Source organism: Lutra lutra, chromosome 1 (assembly GCF_902655055.1).
Source record: "Lutra lutra chromosome 1, mLutLut1.2, whole genome shotgun sequence".
Classification (NCBI taxonomy): Eukaryota; Metazoa; Chordata; class Mammalia; order Carnivora; family Mustelidae; genus Lutra; species Lutra lutra.
The window spans coordinates 76,389,249-76,396,575 of NC_062278.1; positions in this window are offsets into that span (position 1 = coordinate 76,389,249).

Below are 7,327 nucleotides of genomic sequence, written 5' to 3' on the forward strand. Positions count from 1 at the left end.
TATAACCAGTTTCTCGTTTTTCATTACACTCCTATGCAAATATATCCACTATCCTGTGGATAATTTTGAAACAAATTCTAGACATCATCTCATCTGTAAACCCCTCAACATGTATTCTAAAATATAAAAAGGCTTTCTGTTTTTTACCTTAACTGTAACACCATAATTACATCTAATAATAGTAATAATTCTTTAATATGACCAAGTATTCATATAGAGTGGCTTCAAGATTTTGAAAGCTTTGGATACACATTGTTAATCTGCATCCCGGAAAGTTTAAACAAATTATATATTCGGGGCACCTGGGTGGCTCAGTTGGTTAAGTGTCTGCCTTTGGCTCAGGTCATGATCTCAGGGCCCTGGAATCAAGAGCCCCACATCAGGCTCCCTGCTCAGGGGGGAGTCAGCTTCTCCCTCTCTCTCTCCCTCTGCCCCTCCCCCACACTCATACACTCACGTGCATGTGCACATTCACTCTCTCTCGAATAAATAAATAAAGTCTTTTAAGAAAATAAAAAATAAACCAGTCATTTTGAGACTCTTCACTATACCTTCATCAAGAGTATATTTTAAAAAAATAGTGTTCTTATTCTTACCTTCACCAATTTAATAAATGAAGAATGATGTCTTGTGGATATTTAAATTTGCATTTCTTTTATTACCAGTGTCACTGAACATTTTTTCGTAAGCTGATGAATTACTCATCCTTCCTCTTTTGTGCACCATTCATTCCTGGACTTTGAACACTCAGCCACAGGAATCTTAATGCTTTTCTGAGATACTGGCATGATCCTTTGTTAGAAGTATTTTTCCCATGTGCTGCTTGATGGAATCTTAGCACTATCAGGAACCTTAGAATGTCCTTGAAAGAAAAAAGTACAGAACTCTGAAGTTGAAAATCCTCCCGGAGTCATCCAGACCCATGCCCACCGTGTACTTCGGTAGTTTGCCTGAAACCGATCTGGTTTCTGTTTAAGCCTTTCGAGTAATGGAAACTTCACTGTTTCAGGAGCAACAGCCCTGAATATGGGCTGTGATGATTGGAAAATGTCTTCTGTTGACCTCAAGACTTTACACTGAACTTAGTAAGTTCTACCTAGTTCTATCAGGCGAAGCTGCTCAAAATGTCTTTCCCAACAGATGACATCCCTTTAATCTTTCATGACAGTATTGTTCCCTAAATTCTCCAAGCCAGCATCCCAGTTGCTTCAACCACTCACTTACTGTCATTTCTAAGCTCATCATTATTTTGACAATTCTCTCCTAAACGTACCCAGACCTAATGTTCCTGACGAAATGTCTCTCTCTAACTCCTTATTTCCCATCTACAAAATGTCTTGCAGCACAGAAGGGACAATACTATATGATTCTTGTGCTGTTGCTCTGTAAAACTGATTATAATTTAGTATTCTTAAAAATTCTTTAAAATAGTCTCTGATGTCAGTCAGACTTACATGAAACTGAGACTTTAGCATTAGAAGGAGACCATTATAAGTCATCTTATTTCCTCATATATATTATTCTGATATTTTCTATTTAATTAAAGTAACAAATTCCAAAGTTGTTCAGGCACCAGACAAATCCAAGGTCCCAATTTATACCGTGTGTATGTTCTTGTGGTAAGGTATTATTGCCAGTATATATTTTCCTAACCTTTGAGGATCCTACAAAAATTAGATTGTGAAATATCTTGTAGTGCTTAGTGATTTTTTAAGTCTTTATTTAAATTCCAGTGTAGTTAACATACAGTGTCATATTAGTTTCAGGTGTACAATAGAGTGATTCAACATTTCCATATATGACCTGGTACTGCCTAATGATTTTTTTTTTAAAAAATCATAGAATGTTGGCTATAGAAAACTCCTTTAGAGATCATCTAGTCCAGCCTTCCCTTCCCAGCTTTCCAGAGAAACAAGCTGATGTTCAAGAAGGCTAAGAGATTTTCCCACGGACACACAGGGGGTTGGGAACAGATTTTTTAAGTAGAAAGAAGTCAGTCAACCACACTTCTCCATGAATCTCTGTAGGCATCTGAAATAAATTGGTCAGTGTGATATGGGAACACAGGAGGACACCCCATGGTTCTCAGAAGGCTTTCCTAGTCAAAGATATTATAGGCAGTGGAATCTGCCAAAATAGCTAAGGTAAGACAACAAGGATAGAGCTCATAAAAAAGGCCACTTTGGGATATTAATAATGAGGAATCTAGACAGCACTTTGTGACAGATTGTATTTTCCAAAGACTACTGCAACAATAAATCCTTAAGGAATCCTTATCCCATAAATCCACAGATTTGTGAGGAAGAATAATCTATTGTTTTAGGCCATGGAAATTTGGAGTAGCTTCATACAAAGCAATAGATACCTGAGACATGCTTTCTAAACCACTCTCAATTTTTATTTGTCCTTTTTATAAGCAATAGATATGATTCATTAACAGAAATGCTAGTGAAAGACACATAAAAGTATTCTTGATTCCTTAGTGATCATTTTTGAAACCACTGCCCTTCTTTCCTAATATCCAGTTCCTTCAATGATATATTTGGTTTATATGTTATATTGCCAGAATCCTTTAAGCAAGACTCTATGATTCCCAGTTCACAAATGAGGTGCTCTTGACTAAAAGCTAAGAAATTCTGCAAGTAAGTAACAGAGTCAGATTCAGACCCATAGCTCTCTAACCAAAGCTGGAGTTCTGATCATGTTCAAATTAGCAAAAGGATATTTGGTCTGAGGGAAGCCCTGGCTTGGGTTGGGTATTAAACAATTTGAGACAAGCAGTGTTGAGTCTGTTACTACTGAGTGGCAATAAGAATAATTATCTGATAGGGTTATTGTGAGGACTAATCAGTGTAACACATATGAAGCAGTGAGCGCAGTACGTGTCTATGTGGAAGGCTTCCAAATAATCCCTCCGGTTTGTGTACACACCAGCCACTCCTCACCCCAAGTCGTGCGGTCTATTTCCCCTCCCCTTGAATTGGAGCTCACCTGGGGACTCTATGTTTCTAGTTTCTAACATTTGCATGAAGGCATTTTTTTTAACTGGTGGGACATCAGTGGCATGTTTAGTTATTGCTGTGAAAACTATTAATTTGGCTGACACACTTTTTAAAAAATTCTCCATAATTACTGGACTCAAAATGTTTTTCCCCCTATTAAGAATAATACGAAATTGACACACAAATTTGTAGTGAACCTACTGAGAGTCCATGATTGAGAGGACCTTCAGCAAGTACTACAATCAACCAAAATTTTCAGTGTGCCTTGCTTCAGATGGACAGACGGTCGTGAAAATGATATTCTGGGACTTCTAAGTCCAGGCCATAAGACAACTGGCAGTTTCTACTTTTTTGCTATTAGAATGATTCTCCTTGGGCTGCCATGCTAAGACAAAGCCCAACTTGGCCACACAGAGACCTGAGACACCCTGGTCAAGAGCCTCACTGAGCCTAGACCCCGCCAGTCAGCCTGCTGAAGGCAACCACGTGGGAAATTCCCGGCGGGCCCAGCAGAATGACTACCCATCCAATAGTCAAATCATGAGAAATAATAACTCATGTTGTTTGAAACTCTGTATTTGAGGTGGCTTGCTACTCAGCAGTAGATAACTGAAATGTTTTCACATACTAATGTTCAATAAATGTGACTGTTCTGTATTACTATTATTCAGAAGTTGGCATCAAAGATAATGGTATTAATTTAGACAAAATTGGCAAAAGAAAAAAGTTGGCTGCATGGGAAATGGGAACAAGAAATAAAATTGTCTTTAATCCTTCATGAATTTTCAGTTTTTTTTAAAGATTTTATTTATTTATTTGACAGACAGAGATGGTAAGTAGGCAGAGAGGCAGGCAGAGAGAGAGGAGGAAGCAGGCTCCCTGCTGAGCAGAGAGCCCGATGCGGGACTCGATCCCAGGACCCTGGGATCATGACCTGAGCTGAAGGCAGAGGCTTTAACCCACTGAGCCACCCAGGTGCCCCATGAATTTTCATTTTTAAAGTGTAAAATAAGGGGTGCCCTGGTTGGTTAAGCATCTGACTCTTAGTTTCGGCTCAGGTCATGATCTCGAGGGTCTCACTCAACGGGGTGTCTGCTTGAAGATTCTCTCCCTCTACCCCTCCCCCTGCTCATGCTCTCTCTCTCTCTCTCTCTCTCTCAAATAAATAAATAAAGCTTTAAAAAAATAAAATAATAAAATATAAAATAAGAACTTCAGTTCATTCCATCCTGGGAAATCCTTATTGCTGTGATTGCTGAAATTCCCAAGATGGAATCTGAACCCCTTCATTTATTTCTTATTCAACCTGGAATCATGCCTCCATCAAATAGTTTATAAATATATGCCTCATCACATTCTTGCTTTTCTTCCTGACTCCCAGCTTTGTGTAACTGCTGTCTAAACAGACACCGCAGCCAAAGTTTATCAGATTTACAGGTCCAAACCTCCTTCCTGGGTGATATAGCATCTTCTCTAGGCAGAAATAGGAAGATTCCACTCTCTTCCACTTCCCCTCCACCCCCATGCATCTGGAGCTTTGCCTTCCTTCATCTATTTTAAACAAAATAAAGATGTTAGTGAAGACGTGTCTCCACTAAAAATGATTTGCTTTTCTACTGCCAACCAGCACTGAGCCCCTTGGGAGACATTTTAATTTGTTTTCTCAACAAGGGCATCTTGTTTCTCTGAGGAAATACTTGGGGTGGGGGGAGAAGGGCTTATGATCTCAAGTAAGAATTTTTTTTAATCCCAAACTGGAGGGGTTAGGAAGAATTTTTTTTTTTTTTAAGATTTTATTTATTTGACAGAGAGAGAGATCGCAAGTAGTCAGAGAGGCAGGCACAGAGAGAGAGGGGAGAAGCAGGCTTCCCGCGGAGCAGACAGCCCGATGTGGGGCTCGATCCCAGGACCCTGAGATCATGACCCGAGCCGAAGGCAGAGGCTTTAACCCACTGAACCACCCAGGTGCCCCGGTTAGGAAGAATTTTTAAAATTTTTTAAATTTTAAATTTATTTTTTAAATTTAAAAAATTTTTAAATCCAGACTTTCAGGAGAAATGGCATACAGACACAGCTAGTCTCATCCCTCCTAAATCCTCACTTACATGGCAGTGAAGGCTTTTGCTTTTTTAAGGCCTGTGCCCACAAGGATGTAGAGAACCAGAGAAGAGACAAAGGGAACAAAAGCAGGAAAACTCTGAAGCAGGATGAGGGGCAGAGAGGAGAAAACTGAACCCCGAGGGTCTTAGTTTCCTAGGGCTGCGGTAACATGGTGCCAGAAAGTGGGTGGCTTGGAAGACAGAAATTTATTTCTCACAGCTCTGAAGGCCCGAAGTCCAACATGGGACCCTGCCTGGGCAGGGTGGGTTCCTTCTGAGGGCTGTAAAGGAGAATCTGTTCCATGCCTCTCCCCCAGCTTCTGGCCGTTTGCTGGTAATCTCGGTGTTTCTTGGCTGGTGGAAGCATCACCCAATCTCTGCCTTCGTCTTCACATGATATTTTCCCTGTGTCCATGTCCCTAAGTACAAAAAGTTCCTTTTTTTTTAAATTTTTTTTAAATTTTATCCCTTTCTTTCTTTTTCTTTTTTTTTAAGAAAACTTGAATTTTATTTTATTTTTTTTTTCAGTGTTCCAGAATTCATTGTGCAGCACACCCAGTGCTCCATGCAATACATGCCTTCCTTAATACCCACCACCAGGCTCACCCCACCTCCCCACCCCCCTCTCCAAAACCCTCAGTTTGTCTCTCAGGTCCACAGTCTCTCCTGGTTTGTCTCCCCCTCCAATTTCCTCCAACTCACTTCTCTCCATCTCCCAATGTCCTCCATGTTATTCCTTACACTCCACAAGTAAGTGAAACCATATGATAATTGACTTTCTCTGCTTGACGTATTTCACTCAGCATAATCTCCCCCAGTCCCATCCATGTTGATACAAAAGTTGGGTATTGGGGCGCCTGGGTGGCTCAGTGGGTTAAGCCGCTGCCTTCGGCTCAGGTCATGATCCTAAGTCCTGGGTTCAAGCCCCGCATCGGGCTTTCTGCTCAGCAGGGAGCCTGCTTCCTCCTCTCTCTCTGCCTGCCTCTCTGCCTGCTTGTGATTTCTCTCTGTCAAATAAATAAAATCTTTAAAAAAAAAAAAAAAGTTGGGTATTCATCCTTTCTGAGGACACCAGCCATATCAGATTAGGGCCGACTCTAATGACCTCATCTTAATGAATTACATCTACAAAGACCCCATTTCTAAATAAAGTCACATTGTGAGATACAAGAGGAAGGACTTCAACCTAGAAAATTTGGGAGGACACAATTCCACCCGTAATACTGACTCAGCCAATTTACAACACAGAATCTCTCAAATTCCCACAAACATGTGCCACCAGCTATCTCCCTAGATGGGGCAAAGGGGCAAGACTGAAATAAGAAAGATGGGAGATTGAATTGACCCCACTTCAGCTGGAGGTTAATTCTCTGGAGCCGAGCTGTCCACCAGGGTAGCCACTAGCCAGATGTAGCTAATTGAATTTAAATTTTAACTAACTAAAATGATCTAGAACCAAAAAATGTAAACATCCTCAGTTCCACAAGCCACATTTCAGGTGCTCAGACTCATGCAGCTGGTGACTCTCCTAAGAGCTGGTACAGAATGTTTCCATCATCATAGAAAGTGCAATTGGATGGCACTGTTCTGGAGAAAACAAAACCGAGGTTGTCTGGACTGGGGGACTGTGAGGCTCAGTTCAACTGAGTTAATGTGTTCACAGAGGCACACATTAAAAAGAAGGAAGGGGATAGAGTGAAATCTGGGCCGTGGGCTGCTACGAAGTCCCCCACCCCACAAGCCCTCTTCTTACCTTGATGTATTATTTTAGAATTCCAAACTATATTTGACCATTAGGAGCTCCAGTACAAGCCTATGTGCTCTACAGGAGACTCACCAGAAGTGATGAGGTGTCTGATATTTTATTCCCATTACAGATGGTTTGCAGTTGGGGTGGGCCCATTGTAGACATGACTGGTTATTCTGTTGCAGTGCAAAGTATTGTGATGACAGGACTGTAACATTATAGTGAAGATGGTGCAGAGATATCCCTGGTGCCTCCACGTGCCCTAAGAGTGGCCCTCATTGCCCGGGTTTATCCCTCATGACAAGAGTTAGCTGTGGGGTGCTCAGTCAGTTAAGCGTCCAACTCTTGGTTTTGGCTCAGGTCATGATCTCAGGGTCCTGGGATCAAGCCCCATGTTGAGATCCACACTCAGCGCACTCTCCTTCCCTCCCCTCTGCTCTTCTCCCCGCCTCAAATAAATAAATAAAATCTTTTTTAAA